Here is a 17,062-nt window from a genome sequence, read left to right as displayed (position 1 = left end):
GCACTTCCTTCAAAGGAGTGACGCCAGACCTTCTTAGCCAATTTTACAGGTTCTATACCACTAGAGGTCGTGTTCGGTTCATCCGACAACCTCCGTCGCGAAAAGCTCACTCTCCATCGCCCCATTTAGCAGTAGCCCTTAAGCACTACTGGGGTGTGCAGCTTTCGCCCGATTTAATGCAATACCACATTACGCGTCTCTTACACTTGAAAATGCCCGGTCCACGTGGCATATTCTTAAAACTCCAGGTGTCTCTCGACCACGGAGAATGTGCGGCTACCTCGACAGCCACACATTATTCCGACCTTGCAGGTCAAAGCCCCTAAAAACAGGTCATTTAGACCTCGGACATGGTTAGACGAGTCCGGCGTAACTTAACAAGGGGCTTCCCAGCCGCATACCCCTCTTCTTCCTTTTTTTAGGAGGCCGCGCGCATAAATGATGAAAGCAAATAAAGCTCAACTTTCTTCATCTTCCAAATTATACTTTATTTTGATACACTTTTTGCACGATATTTCTTAGAAATAAGTCCTTCTCTTTTACAGATGAAGCACGTGCTACACCCGTCCAGGATACAGCACAACGGAGACACAGGCGCAGACGTGCAGTAGGGACCCGTTGCAAGGATTCTTTTCAGATTAAGACCTTGCGTAAACCTTTCTCACTGTCTCTTGTTGATACACATCCCCCGGTTTCCTACCAGAGCCGAGGAGGAGGCTGGCGTTTTGGCATCGGCCGCGTCAGAAGTTCCCGCCTGTACCTGGACACTAGGGGCTTAGGGCTTTATTCTGCCCGATATCATAAAGACCGAACACCTCAAGGAGTGTTCAGCGTCTCGAGTTAGGCCTTATATGCATCAGCTCCGAATCATGTCTTTGGTCAAATGTTGGGTTTGCATGGCTCCTGTGTTTTGCTGCCTTACATTCTGAATCATCGGCTAACGCGGCACCAGGAGAACTACTGTGATTGTGCCCCGGTTCGGCCGGGAGAGCACCTCAGTAGAGAAAGCCGAAAACTAACTGTCATGATATAGCGAGAGACTGGTCAACCACTTGATCGACCATTGGAATGTTTAGAATTCCTCCGCTTTGACGAAGGACCGCTTCCCGGTCAGGCACATACGCGCCCCGAGTTCGGAGAAGCGCGGTGCCATCAGGGGCTATATAGTAGCCCCACATTCGAGCTCCTATGCCTAAGTGAAAGTGATAAAGCATTATAGTCCGGTTGCCTAGTTTGCTATGCTATCACCTCCTTAAAAGGACCAAGACGTTGGATTAAGTGTGAAAAAGCGTTTTTCTTTTTGCAAACACCCCCGCACCATGTGCGTGGGGGCTGAAGCCAAAGATTGCCATCTTTCAGATTATACATACATATACGGCCACACAGGAGATAGTTCAATATTTGAACACACAAGTATAGAAAGTCATTGCATTATAAACATGATCTTAGAAATCATACATGTCATTCAAACATAACATCTTTCGAGCACTGCGACTCTATTATACGAGCGCCCTGCAGGACTTCCTCAAAGTAATGCTCGGTGGGGAATCGGCTTTTGTCCGAACCCCGGGATGCAACAGCGGTGGCATCCATCTCCACCCAGTATGTTTTACCACGGGCGAGAGCCATCCGCGCACCTTCTACGCATGCCGACCGCTTCATCGCCTTAATATGTGGCACTGCCCCAAGGAATTGCTGCAACAAGCCAAAATAACTCTTCGGCTTGGGCCTTTTCGGCCACAAATGAGTTACCACATCCGTCATGGCCAGTCCGGACAATCTATGCAGCTCAGCCCACTCAACCAGCCGATCACTCAACAGAAGTGGACGCTCCGGACTATGGAATTGAGACCAGAAAAGCTCTTCCATTTCATGATCCTCCTAGCTGCGATAGTGCACGACTGCGTCAGCCGCACTCGCCGCCAAGTCCAGATAAGGATCCTATGCACCGTACAATCGACCCAACTGATCATACTTCGGATCCGTAAACTTCCTACACAGCATAAAGGCCTTTCCAGCCACAATCTCTCCGACCTGACGTAGTTCCTCCTTCATAGCCCGCATTGCACTACGGGCATCCTTGGCTTCGGCGTCGGCCTTCTTTAGGTCTTCTTGCTCTGCTCGGCATTCTCCTTCAAGAACCTCCAGGCGGTCGGTAGCAACTCGTAATTTCATGGCCATTCCGGCCATTTCCTCCCTGCTTCGGCAGTGAGCAGCCTTCTCGGCTTCTAGCCCTTCCGCTGCCTTCAAGGCAGCCGCCTCGCTTTTTCTGGCTTGCTCCTTGGCCCGAGCAAGTTCTGCTCGAAGGTCTTCCACAGCAGCAGCACCATCTGCATCTAGCATACAATTTGTAAGGAATGGGCGTCAGCTCCCTTACTAAGCAACCGCGGGGCAACCACATACCTTGTGACTCATCAAGTCGTCTATTGACCAGCGAGATGTACGCATCCGCAGTGTCGAGTTGCTTCTTCAGCTCGGCAAATTCATCAGTCCGGCCGGCCACCGAACGTTTCGCCATCTGCATGGGAAAGGCGACAGTTAATAAATGAGATTATGATCCTAGGCACGCTGTTGTTTTCGACAGCATACCAAGTGTCAGGGGCTACTATCTATACAGGGCGCACTTCATGTGCAAAACTGTCAACAGGTATGTCATTTTTTGCGTACCTCAAATCCCGTCAGTAAACTTCCGACGGCCTCATACAAGCCGGTTTCGGCGGCCGAGATCCTCTCGATCACACCACCCATTAATCTGTGGTGATCTTCTGAGATGGACGCCCTCTTAAGCAAATCCTGCAGCTGCACCGGCCGTACTCCAATGGGCGCCGAACTCTCCGGCCCCGCCGGACTCGGGGAGACCCTCCGCGACGACACCTCAGGGTCGTCCGCCCCGCACGATGGGGCAGCAGATGGAGGCGTTTCGCTTTCCATCATCTCCGGACGAAGGTCTCCCGAAGATGAGCTGTGCTGAGATGGGCTGAGATCCGAACTGCAAGGTAAAAACTTCGGTTACCTTTAGACATTAAGCAGGGGTGTCTGATAATTATAAAATCCCCCTTTTTTTCACTTACGGCTCGTTAGAGGGCTGATTCCTCTGAGGAGACAGTACGGCCGGGGTGCTTTCTGGCGCAGGACCTTCCGGTACAGATTTCTTTCCCCACTTTGAGTACTTGGCCTCCAGGTCTTTGGAAGCGTTCCTCTTCTCCCCCTGGAGGGAGGGACTCTTGATTCCTCCCTTACTAAAAACCTCCTTGGTAGAGGTGACAGTTTCCCCGTGCCCCCCTTCGCCCTCATTCGAAGGTGCGACCTCCAACATTTTGATTAACACGGGATCCTACGTGGTCTCAGGGAGGGGGGCCGGACACCGTATCAGTTTTGCTTGTGCTATCCACTCCTGTCCAGGGATAGCTGGTTAAAAGGCAAGCTCACGATAAATAAATGGACGGTGTGTCCGGACACAGGGCTACTTACTTGAGTATCCGGGCGATTGCAGCTTAGGCCAGCGTCCTCGGTCAATTCCGGATGCGTCTCTTGCGATCCAAAGAACAGTTTATACATCTCCATGGGAGTCAAACCCATGAAGTGTGGAAGAGCTCGTGGCCCCTCCGGATGAAATTTCCACAGGCGGAGGGGGCGACGTTTGCAGGGCAGTAGGCGCCGGATCAACATTACCTGCACTACTGCGACTAGATTGATCTCCCTTTCTTGGAGGCCTCGAATCCGGTCCTGCAACAGGGGGACGTCTTTGGGCGGCCCCCAGTCACGCCCCTTGTTGACCCATGACGTCAGCTGTTGTGGAGGGCCCAAGCGAAAGACGGGCGGCGGCTTCTGCCTGCTGCCCTGGGGAGCGGTGATATAAAACCACTCCTGTTACCACAAGCCGAGCTCCTCCTGGAAAGAGCCCTTGGGCCATGGAGCTTCGGCCCTCTTGCTTATAACCGCCCCGCCGCACTCTGCCTGATGCCCCTCAACCATCTTCGGCTCCACGTTGAAGGTTTTGAGCCACAAGCCGAAGTGAGGGGTAGTGCGGAGGAAGGCTTCGCAGACGACAATGAATGATGAGATGTGGAGGATGGACTCCGGAGCCAGGTCGTGGAATTCCAGCCCATAGTAAAACATGAGCCCCCTCATGAAGGGATCCGTCGGGAAGCCTAAACCCCGACTGAAGTGAGACACGAACACGACGCTCTCGCCAGGCTCGGGAGTTGGGATAACTTGCCCTCGGGCAGGCAGCCTATGCGAGATTTCATAGGTTAACTACCTGGCATCTCTCAGCTTTAGCACGTCCTCCTCCATGACGGAGGAGGGCATCCACCGGCCTCGTAGGTCAGGACCGCACATTGTCGAAGATCGAAGGTACCTGAATTTGGAGCCCAGGGTGTTGGAACTCGGGGAGAGGGGCGGATTCGATAGAGGATTGAATAAAAAGAACGGGCCTTGGTCTCATTATAAACAGGAAGAATACCAAGAGCCGTCCCCGTGACCGTTTGGAACCCGCCTTCGATGGAGGGGGCATGGCAACGGGCGCAGTTGGGTTACCCATGTTTGTATTGATGGGAATCTCGGAATAAGGGGAACATGATCTCTGCTTCGACAAGACGTGCCAAGGAAACCGCCTCGCTAAACGCGCTGAGGTGGAACAATAAAAACAATTCGAGTAAAGGCTTGGAAGTGGTGTGACATCACGCCACAGAATACGTCAGCAGATTGATCTTGTGTAATATTATTCTCTCTACGGTGGTATGTGGAATTTATTTTTGCAGAGCCGGACACTATCATGGTGTTCACAATCTTCTATAAATTATTCGGAGGAGGAACCCGCCTTGCAATGCCGAAGACAATATGCGCGCCGGACTCGTTGTCATTGAAGCCTGGTTCAGGGGCTACTGAGGGAGTTCCAGACTAGGGGGTGTCCGGATAGCCGAATTATCATCATCGGCCGGACTCCAAGACTATGAAGATACAAGATTGAAGACTTCGTCCCGTGTCCGGATGGGACTTTCCTTGGCGTGGAAGGCAAGCTTGGCGATACGGATATGTAGATCTCCTACCTTTGTAACCGACTCTGTGTAACCCTAGCCCTCTCCGGTGTCTATATAAACCGGATGGCCTTAGTCCATAGGACGAACAACAATCATACCATAGGCTAGCTTCTAGGGTTTAGCCTCCTTGATCTCGTGGTAGATCTACTCTTGTAACCCACATCATCAATATTAATCAAGCAGGACATAGGGTTTTACCTCCATCAAGAGGGCCCGAACCTGGGTAAAAACATCGTGTCCCTCATCTCCTGTTACCATCCGCCTAGATGCACAGTTCGGGACCCCCTACCCGAGATCCGCCGGTTTTGACACCGACAATCAGGTTCACCAAACCGGCTTCAAGGTCAGGGCTGGTGTACAGGCGGTTTAAATAACCGGAATGAAGTTCCTCAGCGCTAAGGTTGACAAAGTTGGATAAATCCGTCTTCCCTTTCCCCTTGCCCATAGCCGTGAATTCCTCCTTGGCGGTATGTTTGGCCACGATAACCGGATTACCAGGACTGGTGTGAGCCGTGCCAGTAATTACAACATCATCATCATCATTTCTTGGTGGACTTGGCGGATTGCTGGTACCCTTAGCTGGACTTGGAAGATTAGCAGCCGGGCTCAGCAGATCGGCACCCGGGATTGGAGGGGTAGCATGAGGGATCAACGGATCAATATGAGTCGCCGGGTCTGCCTCCGGTGGATTAGCTTCAGTGTTCTCGCCTTGTGGGATGGAATCATCCATAACATCGGTATTTCTACCGGTATCCTCAGCAGCCCTCTCCGGTTCAACTTCACCAATGGGGGTATTGGTTTTAGCCTTCTTGCTCAGGCGGGCTTTGGCACTGTGACATCACATCAAAGATTAGCACGGTAAACCGAACTATGAAGAAAAAAAACATGAAGAACAATATACTTACCCAGGGACGGTTTTAAGGGGAGGCAGCTGAGTGGTTGATGAACCGCCATATGAATTGGAAGACGCCTGGTAGTTTGGATCAGACAGATTAAGTGGGTATCTGAAGAAACCCTTCAAAGGATAAAGTTTTTCGGGAGAACAAGTAACCTCTGGACGGCGTTTCCGGTTTGGCGTATCCGGTAAACTGGAAGAAGTGATCTGCCAGCCACTATGCCGGGTTGTGCGACATTCTTCAGCTTGTTGTGTCTTCAAAGAAAATTTTGGATCCAGATAAGCAAGAGGGTGAGAGTATTTTACTTTCCGAATTGCACGGCGAAATCTTTGAACTGGCACAAGATCTGAATCGGAGGAAAGCGAGATTACCTCAACATGATATGCATGACTGGCTGCCGCATCATCCTAGGAATAGTTATTGTCAATAAGGTGTATGAAAAAGGAACCAAGTGAATCAAGTTCTACCTCTGGATCTGATTCGTCAACATCTTCTGGCGGATCAGAAGACTCGGTGGTTTTCTTCTTGCCTGCTTTCTTGGTGACCTTGCTCTTTGCACGAGGAGCCCTAGCCGGTTTAGTCCGTTTCCAGAAAGATATGTTGGCCTGCAAAATTATAACAAAGCAGCATTAGCACATTGTTAAAGCACAGGCGAATCAATGAGCATTAAGTTAAATTTTACCGTTGGCGGTTTATTGGTGGCGCAAAAAGGTGGCAACCCGATTTGGCTGCAGGCGGCGATCGGTTCGTCAAGCATCTTCTTCACAGATTCAGTAACTTCAAGGTTTATCATTACTATTTCATGATATCATTGAGGATCTTTAACGTCTCCGGTGTATTCATGCATCAAACCGGTGCGGCGGCTTAAAGGCAGAATGCCCCAAGAAACCCAGCAGCGGATGAGATCAATTCCAGTCACATTGTTGGCCATGAGAGCCCGGAGCTTGGCAAGTTGAGGTGCATAAACTTTTGGTTCTTGGGCAGTTAAGCGTGGAGGTAACGGGTGAAGGTTGCTAAGCCGGTGAGGGCGGTAGCCCGACAAGGGATTTTCTCCATCAGGGGTAGTATTCCAGCAATAAAACCAAGTTTGGTTCCAATCTTTAGGATGGTTGTGGTGTTTTGCATGAGGAAAATCAGCTTCTTTTCTATTTTGGATTGATACCCCACCAAGGTCCATGTTGGGGCCATCAGAGATCTCCGTGCGGTGGTTTAAATGGAAAAAAATCCCGGAACAGCTCCACAGATGGTTCTTCTTGAAGGTAAACTTCACAGAATACTTGAAAGTTGCATATATTGGACATAGAATTCGGTCCAATATCTTGTGGATGGAGTTGAAAGCTCACAAGCACATCCCGGAAGAATTTTGATCCGGGCGGGCTGAATCCCCGTTCTAAGTGTTGCATAAAAACAATAACCTCTCCATCTTGAGGTTCAAGAGGGCACTCAGAGCCTGAAACTCGCCAATGCAGGATCCTTTTTGAGGCTAAAGCGCCAGTGGTGACATATCCGTTGATTTGTGTCTCCGTGATCCCGGACGGAACCCAATTGCAAGCAGAGAATTGTTTGGTCATCTTGAAAAGGCAAACTGTGAAAGAAAAAATGAAAGCTGGTTTACGATTGACGGTTTAAGAATACTACTCGGTGTTAAACCGGAAAATTGCTATTCAAGTCAAGTTGGCGGTTTAAGTGAGGGCTAATGGTGTATGGCGGATTGACTATCAAAGATTAAACTGCCTTTAGGCAGAAGGGCCAGAGCTGAAAATCTACGAAGTATTACAGAAACAGGTTTCACAATATGGCAGTATAATTTTGGATCTACCGTGGATAACTAAAGAAAATTTTCCTAAGCCCTACAATGGCGCTAAGAGGAACAAAGACGATCCAGACGCAGTCCGTTCGGGAGCAGCAAGAAGCCATAATATGATGGACTATCAAAATGGATCTAACCGCAGATCAAAGCTATCAGGCACATCTATAAGCTCAGTAAAAAGACTAAAAGAAGGGCATAGAAGAACTAATGAACGACGGAGAACATGGATGAACTCGAAACCCTAATGGAGATCTAGGGTTACAAGAAAGGGAACTTACCAGGGCTACTCAGCGGCGGAGGAGCGCGGTAGAATTTCTGGTACGAACAGGGTGATGCAGCAGCCTCGGTCGGTGCAGATTCGAAGGTCGACGGCGACGGTAGCGCTGGGGTCCTTCGGGTCGCAAGGAGTAAGATGAGAAGAAAGGGGCAGAAAAATGGAACGGCCTGTCGGGCTTATTTATAACAAGACAGAAGATAAACGACATGCGCGGGGATCGAGGAGTCCAAAGCGGCAAGGGGCGCAGCTGTCACCTCGATTTCCGGGATGCCATTAAATGAAGGGAATCTTTTTTCTCGTTTTTTATAGAGATGACGTCATGACGATCTGTTGCTGTGTCCAGAGGATGACGTCATGGCGGTTTAACAGAGTTTATAAAAGAAGATATCGTGGCGGTTTATGATAAATGAAGATGTTCACAGGATTTTCCTAAGTATCGAAGATTGACATGAACAGATATAACTACTGAGTGTAAACCGCCCAGGAGGTGCCGGTTCACCCTCAACTATATTGAAGCCCATGAAGACTCAGAAGATGGCGCTTTACTATGAAGCTTAGAGGGCCGGAGCCCAAAGGCGGATTATGGCCCATAGTGGTAAACCGCCATAGTCATGTAACTTGTATTGTAAGATAAGGAAAGGAGAGACCGAGCCGGACACTTGTATGAGTCGGTCTCAGGACTCTGTAAACCGGCCGGGCATCAACCCGTGTATATAAGGGGACGACCCGGCGGCGGTTCAGGGACAAGAAACAAGAACTCGATAGCCAGGCATAGCTTGTTTAGCTCCCTGGTTAGCGAGACCCCAATAGTCCCATCACAACTAGACGTAGGCCTTTACCTTCATTGAAGGGGCTGAACTAGTATAAAAACCCTCGTGTCCTTTGTACGGTTTAACCCCTTTAAGCTAACACGTCGTGATGGCTCCATGACTAAGTCCTTCTATGAGGACATCTGACGTGATATTTCCACGACATCTACTGAGGTGCTCGTCCGGAAGAACCAGGGCACAATCGCAGTAGTTCTCCCTGCGCTACCTTAGCCGAATTAACGGAATGTAAGGCACCAAAACAAGGGAGTCGGGCTATCCCAACTGTAGACCCAAGACATGATTTGGAGCTGATCCATATAATGCTATAAGTTTGGGGTGCCGCACTGTTGAAAGTGTTTGGACTTGTGGTGCCGTATTATGGGGTTCCATAAGAAGCCCCTGGCAAACTCGACGTACCGAAGTGTACAGATGCAATATTAAAAGACATTTGTAAGAAAAAATGCTCAAATAAGAATAATAAGCTGACGCTATATATGATCTCCCATTGATGAATAATACGTTTAGGTGTATGTTTACAATGAATGCATGAAGCGGAGATAAATAGGATTATTTGACATATCCTATCTAGAGGTAGACTACATACAGATAGATAAAGCAGGTATAACGATCGTAAATAAATTCCACCTGGGTGTTTCCTTCTGTGCGCGAAGCCTGTTGCCTCCTTGGTTTCCTCTCCTATGTAAGTCCGCCAATCCGGCTCTTCTGGAGAAGCTGCACTAAAGTACTATCCTTAAAGGTAAAAGGAAAGGTTTCAAAGCAATACCATACTGTTGACTAAGCCACTGCTACGCCTCCGCCTGTGCACATGGTATTTTGAGTGCGTAATTGTGTACGCGAGGCACGAATGCTTCTTTGATGGGATTTGAGCGGAGGCCGGACTGCTAGTCATGCTTTTGGCGTGCCTGCTGATCCTGTTGCGGGGTGTTCTGCCCTCGCTTGACGGAGCTTGAGGTTGTCGTCGCTAGATTGGTGGTTTGCCGGAGGAGGCCGCATATTACTTCGGCCGCAAGGGCTGCAGTGTGCTCTTCTGTACGGACCATATTTTCGTTGACTGTTATGACCCCGCGCGGGCCTGGCATCTTGAGCTTGAGGTATGCATAGTGTGGTACTGCATTGAATCTAGCGAATGCGGTTCATCTGAGCAGTGCGTGGTAATTACTGCGGAAAGGGACGATATCGAAGATTAGCTCTTCGCTTCGGAAGTTATCCGGAGATCTGAAGACCACTTCCAATGTTATAGAGCCCGTACAGCGGGCCTCTACTCCAGGAATGACACCTTTAAAGGTGGTTTTGGTGGGCTTAATCCTTGAAGGATCGATGCCCATTTTGTGCATTGTGTCCTGATAAAGCAGGTTCAGGCTGCTGCCTCCATCCATAAGGACTCTTGTGAGGTGAAATCCGTCTATCATTGGGTCTAGGACCAATGCGGCTGAGCCGCCGTGACGGATGCTAGTAGGATGATCCCTACGATCAAAGGTGATCAGACAAGCTGACCATGGGTTGAATTTGGGGACGACTGGCTCCATCGCGCTTCTATTCCCACTTTGGGATGTGGGTGTGTCGGGGGTTGGATACGACATATGCCAAAGGATGGCTTATCATGGTGGGAGAGAGTAGAACGTCGCCGGTGCCTGGAAGTGGGATGAGGCGAAGACATGCACGTCGGTGAATCTTACCCAGCTTCAGGGCTCTCCTAGGAGATAACCCCCCTACTGCTACTCTGCGGGGTCTCCGCATGATCACTCAAGCAAGGTGACTACAATGGTGCTCCTAGAGCTGTTTTGGGAGGCAGGAGAGAGCTAGGCTAGTTCTCTCCTCTCGTGTTATCTGGTCTATCTCTATTCAGGTCCGAACCCTTTGCATGGGTGCCCCGAGGGGTTTATATAGGCCTACCCCCCGAGGGTACAATAGTAATACGGCTGGGCACGGGTCCCAGCTGTCTGTTTCTCTGGCCACCGTCCTTCCCGCCGGCTTCTGGGGCCCACCGACTGGCGGGTCCCGCGGACAGGCTTGATACTGTAGCGACGCTCCTGGTGACGCGGGCTTGGTCATCGGGTCGTGGCAACAGTGCCGCCGTCTATCAGGTGATCACTGTCGCCATTCCCCATCTTATCAGGTTAATGGCACGTGGGGCCCCGGGGGGAGTCGGCCGACTCCAGGGAGGCCGACTCCCACATGTCCGTCTTCGGGCGCCCAGGCCGCCTTTGGCCAACCCACTGACAGGCGGCCTCGCCGCCTTCCGGTCGTACATGCCGGCGTCGTGGGCACAGTGTACTGCGCACTGTGGCTAAGGTCAGGGCAGGCATGGCAACAGTGTCGCGCCTCGCCGGAGATCTTCCAGCGATATGGCTCACTGTAGCCATGCCGGCCCTTCGTGGGAAGGGGGGGAACGGCCACGCCGTGACCGTACCTCCTAGGAGAGCCCTGAAGCTGGGTATGAGGGAGGAGTCACGGGCCGACTCTCTAAAGTCGGCCTCCTTGAAGGTCGCCGGCTTGGAGTCGGCCTCCCTGGAGGTCGCCAGCTTGGAGTCGGCTTATCTCGGAGTCGCCGTCTGGGACTCGGCTTTGAGGGGCGCGGCCTGCCCTGATGTCTTGAAAGGTCTTGGGCCTTAGGTTGGCCTACCCGTGGCCCATTACTCCGACAGTAGTCCTCGAAGCTGGTGAAGCCCGGCCATCGCTGCATTGTGGGGCTTCGTCAGCTTCAATCTTTATAAGTGCAGACTTCTGGGACTCGGCTGCCGTCTTCTCTTGGGCCGTCTTGTCGAAAGACGGAGTTTTGGCGAAGAGCCTTAGTTCGAAAGTCACGGCGGGAAACTAGGCAGCGTGCCTGATACGCCTCCCTGCTGCCGTCAAGGCGGTCCTATCGCGTGGCGCCACGTGGGGAGAACAGTCTGCCTGCCCATGCGCGCGACGGGACGGGTCGTCAAGCGGGGCCCGCCACTACCGCGCCTCGGCATACGGACGGATCCATTGCGGCCGTGGACGGTTTGTTTTCCCACATCATTACTGCACGCAGTAACTTCGTGGGATAAATCGTGGGGTGGTGCGGGACATCATGCGCAGTTAATCCCACGCCCGCCCCCTCGGCTTCTCAGCCCATTGGGCTATAAGTAGGCGGGGGGAAGCGGAGGGGCACAGCTCGCGCGCCCTTCTTCCCCGCTCCCCCGCCCCATCTTGCTCTCTCTCCTTCCTTCCTCCACCGTTGAGCCAGAGCACACCATACTGCGGCCATGAGCTCTTCCTCCGCCGCGGCCCCTGCCGTGCGCTCCGGCGTGTGGGACGGCTCGGAGGTAGAGGAGGAACACATCGAGTTCCTCCGTCAGACACGTCGTCTTCCCAGCGCGGTCCTCGTGCGCGCCCGCGCCGCGTCGAAGGGGGAAATCCGGCCGGCGCCAGAAGAGGGCGAGCGGGTCGTCTTCCGCTCGCACCTCATGCGCGGCCTGGGGCTGCCGGCGAGCGGCTTCTTCTGCTCGTTCCTGGAGTTCCACAGTCTTCAGCCGCACCACCTCACACCGAACACGGTGGTGCTGCTCTCCGCCTTCGCCACTCTGTGCGAAGGTTTCCTCGGCCTTCTCCCCACCATCGAGCTGTGGGGGGAATTCTTCTCTTCTAAGCTCGGCACGCACATCGCCGGCGTGCCCTCAGTGCGGCGCCTTCATCACGATGCGACGCTCGACAACCGACAATCCCTTTCCTCCCATCGCGCTGATCCAGTCGGTGAAGATGTGGCAGCACACGTACTTCTACGTGAAGAACCTCGCCTCCGACCGCGACTGGGTCAACCTGCCGCCCTACAACGCCACTCCCCTGACCGGGAGGCTCCCCAGCTGGTCCCACAGAGTCAAGTCGCTGTCCCTTGCCGGAGCCGCCGCCGTAGCACGACTCCGAGTCTTGATACAGTCGGAGGGACTCGTCGGGGCCGACCTGCAGGCCGCCTTCATGGCGCGCCGAGTTCTCCCGTTCCAGGGCCGGCCACACCTGATCTGTCAGATGAGCGGCCCCCGAGACCCAAGTCGGATGAGCACCGAGGATATGCCCCGCAAGGACGTGGTCAACATGGTGAACTACATCGCGCACTACGAGTACGAGGAGGACTGGCAGTTCGGCAAGGAGCTGTACTCGCGCTATAACCCTCCGCCAATGGTAAGTCGCGTCCTCCTATTGCTTTGTCTTTTTTCCTCAGCCGACTCCGGCTTCTAACTCTTGTCGGCTTCTTCTGAACTAGAATCCTCTTATGCAGCCTGTCGCCGGTGCTACGAGACAGCCCCACGAGTATGTCCCCGACCGTGTGGAGAGCGATGTCGACGACCCCGACTTGGGGGCGGCGGCAATGGAAGCCGACGCCGAAGGCGGGGGAGGAGTAGCGGAAGGCGACTTCAGGCCTTCGGCCACTTTCGACGACTGGCCCGACGACAACGCCGAAGGGGAAGTCGCCCCGCGCCCCCAGCCGAAGGTCGGCTCCTCCGTCGGCCAGGGCGGCGCGAAGAGGCGTCACGCCGGGCCGAGTGCGCCCGGTGGCAAATTGAAGAAGCTTAAGGGGGCGGCCGCCGCAACCAGACGGGAGGAGGCGGCCGCGAAGGCCAACCGCTTCCGAAGGGAAGTGAGAAGGCCGTCGCTAGTATCCGCATAAGTCTTCACGCTCTTTTATTTTGTTTGTTGAGTCTTGTCCGAGTCTTCATTTATGTACTCCCTCTGATCTTCTCCAGGGCCCCTCTCTCCCTTGAGAGAGTCGCCGTCCCCTCTGTCATGGGGTCGGCGGAGACGTTCGCCAATACTCGGCGGGCCGACCCCGCCGCCGCCCTTCGGGAGGCGACGGAGCAAAACGCGCGGGAGAAGTGCGAGGAGGAGGAAGCCGAACATCTGGAGAAGGCGGAGGCCGACAAGGCGGCCGCTTCCGCCCAGAAGGAGCTGGAGGATGCCGAAGCTACCCTCGCAGCAAGACGGCGTGCCGAGGAGGCCGCGCGTCGCCGATCAGCGATGCTCGTCCCCCCACTGTCGTCTGCGCCGCCGCCTCCGAAGTTCACGGGGCAAACCGGAGGGGCCGGCACCGAGGACCCCATCGTGGAGAAGGAGGGCGGCGATGTTTCCATGTCGGACACCCTCGTGCCGCCACCACCGCCTCCACCGCCGTCTGGGAGGCCGCACGGCAAACAGCCGGTGGATCCGTCGGAGCCGTCGGCTATGGACGAGGCCGAAGCGCGGCTGCTTCTCCAAGTCGCCTCGCCGGTGCGTCGCCGTCTTGAGAGGGCGACCTCGGCGCCGCGTCCTTGGGAGACCAGTGTGGCCGGCTCGGCATCCCTAGACGCCGAGGCTACAAGTGCCGCGCCCACCGGGTGGGTGCGCGGAGGCGGCACCGGGCCGTTGAATCAACTGCTCCTGGAAGTCCAGGTGAAGCTGCGGGCCGAGGGCGACGCCCTTCAAGCCTGCACCAGAGCGCATCTGGCCGCACGAACGGCCGTCCGAGTAAGTTTCTTTTCCCTTCAGATTCTTGTTCATTTCTCTGTGGGGGCGCGCCAGGGCACCCACTGGGTGTAGTCCCCGAGTTCCGAGTCGGCTGCTGAGCAGGCAGTTCGGAATTCCCTTTGCGAGTTCCAAACACTAACTTTGCCTTCAATGATTCATTGTAGGAGTATCACAACCTCCGCGCCACTGCCTTCAACCGCAATATCGAGGAGCTGAACAAGCGGGCTGCCGACTTGTCGGAAAGCCGGAGTAAGTTCTTCTTCTTCGCGGGGGCACACAGGCGCACCCGCAGGCTGTAGTCCCTGAGATTCGGGCCGACTGCTGAGCGGTCGGGACGGATCTTCCCGGCGATCTTTTTTGTTAATGACTTGTTTTGTCTCTTCTTTGTTCCTTAGAGGCTAATGCCGTTCTTCAGGAGCAGCTGGGCCAGGCCAATACCGCCCGTCGTGCCAAAGAGGAGGAGTGTGGCAAGCTCGCCACGGAGCGCGACCTGCTGGTGGCGCAGCTGGCCGAGCAGAAGGAGCTGCTCAAGAAGGCGCAGGACGAGGCCGAGAAAAGGGAGGCCGTACTCCTGGCCGAGTTCGAGAGCGAGCGCTCCTCCTGGACCGACAGGGAGGCGATGCTGACCTCCGGCTTCCACGGGATCGAGGATATCGTTGATGGTAAGTTTCTTTCGCTTCTTCGGGCTTCCGACTATGTGTCAGGCCGACTTCTGATTTTTTCGTCTTGCTTCTTTTTTGTCTTGGCAGACTTCTTCCCTGGTCATTCGCAGGCAGTTCCTTTAGCCATCGAGGTTGCTCGTGCGGTGCAAAGGGCGAACGGTGAGGAGATCGCCGTCAATGCCCCTCGGACCGTCGAGGAGCAGCTTCTGAGCATTGAAGCCCGTCTTCGTCCGGCTCACCGGCTGATGCGCCGGCTTCAGCGTGCCGGTGCCCAGGCGGTTGCCGCCTTGTGGCCAGGCATGCCGGCTCTGCGCACCGCCAACCGAACTGCCGACTGGCTGGAGGTCGCTGTCGGCCGTCTTGAGGCTTGGAAGGGCTCCTCGGCCCGGGCCGGAGCGCGCCGGGCCTTGGAGTTTGTCAAGGCGTGGTATCCAGGGCTGGACCTGGACCATCTGGCCGCGTTCCGGTCAGAAGCCCAGGCCGAGCTGGAGGCCGTGGAGGGCGCCCTTATCGAGCACGCAGCGGCCATCACCGAGTACATGGACACCAGTGTCTTCGTCCCCGAGCGGGCTAAAGGCGGCGAGGAAGTGCCGCCGGAGTGGTTCGGAATGAACCCGGAGTATGGCGAAGATTTGGCGGAGGTGATCGACTCCAGCACTGAGGAGGAGGACGAGGCGGAGGACGAAGGCGAGGCGGAGGCGCCAGAAGACAGAGCACGCGGCCAGCCTCAGCTCGACCGCGCCTGCAGCAATGAGCCGCGTCAAGAGAAGGCGACTGCCACCGGAGGTGATCAAGCCGAGACCGCCCAGCCGACTGCCCCGGCGCCTGACAACGCCGTCTCCTCCGATCCTCCGATTCCCGATGCCGCCTCCTAGGCTGCCTCTGTCTGTCTGTCTTAGTAAACTTTTGAAAACTTTGTTAGTTTCGAACAGTTGCACCCGCGGGGTGTATCTTGAACCTCTATTCGAAAATTTGGCCAAGGGCCTATGTAAATGTTTATCCGATTTCCGTCTTCCCTTACTTACTGCTCTTTTAGGCTTTTCCCTTTGCTGCCTTCGCTTAGTCGCTGCCTTGCCAGTCGGTCAGCCGCTCCGCGGACTGTCGCTGGGTCAAGTGCTCAGCAACTTTGGGAAGACAAGTACTTGGCAGTTTTTGTTTTTTTAGCAAGTTGGATAGAAAGCGACAGGCCGACTACCCAAGAGTCGGCCGTCCTTGATAAAAGCTCATAAAGACGGCGAGCCGGCTATTCATGAGTCGGCTTCCGCTTTTAGAAATGCTGGAAGCCGTCTTACGCTATGTTCATGCTTTAGGTCCTTAGCCATTTTTCGTGTGGGCGCCCGTTCTTCCCCCCTCCTATTCGCCTCACAGTCGCTCTGCGAGCTGCGGCTTTGCCAGGAGGCGGATTGGGCACTACGCACTACTTGTCTGACTGCGGGAAGCTCCTCATAGCGCAAGGCGGCGAGTCCCCGGGCCGACTAGTCTGGCCCGGTGCCAAGCGGCCTGCAATGAAGGTGATTTTCTCGAAGGCATAATTCTTATCATACAGATAAAAATGGCAGTCCCCGAGTTCGCTTTGGGGGGCCTAAAGTCTTAGTACTTTAATACAAAGGGTAGTGCGATACATACTGCATCAACTGTAAAATCTTTGAAGAAGATTTGCATTCCATGGGCGCTCTGTTTCTTTGCCGGAGTCGTCCCTCTTGCGCGCTCGGGGCTTCTGAGCGTCGATCAGATAGTAGGCGTCGTTTCCTAGCAACTTGCTGACGATGAAGGGGCCTTCCCAAGGCGCCGACAGCTTGTGTTGGCCGGCTGTTTGCTGGATCAGCCGGAGCACAAGGTCGCCTTCTTGGAAAGATCTTGGCCTGACCTTCCTGTTGTAGTATCGACGTAGACTCTGCTGGTAGATGCCGAACCAGCTGAGTGCCAACAGCCGGCCCTCTTCCAGCAGATCGACGCCGTCTTGACGTGCTTCTTCTGCTTCTTCCTCGGTGTACATGGTGACTCGCAGGGAGTCGAACTCTATGTCCGTTGGGATGACGGCTTCGGCACCATAGACGAGGAAGAAGGGTGTGAAGCCGGTTG

The sequence above is a fragment of the Triticum aestivum genome, chromosome 3B, assembly GCF_018294505.1.
Source record: "Triticum aestivum cultivar Chinese Spring chromosome 3B, IWGSC CS RefSeq v2.1, whole genome shotgun sequence".
Classification (NCBI taxonomy): domain Eukaryota; kingdom Viridiplantae; phylum Streptophyta; class Magnoliopsida; order Poales; family Poaceae; genus Triticum; species Triticum aestivum.
The sequence above is the reverse complement of the archived record's forward strand: the minus strand, read 5'-3'. Positions refer to the sequence as shown.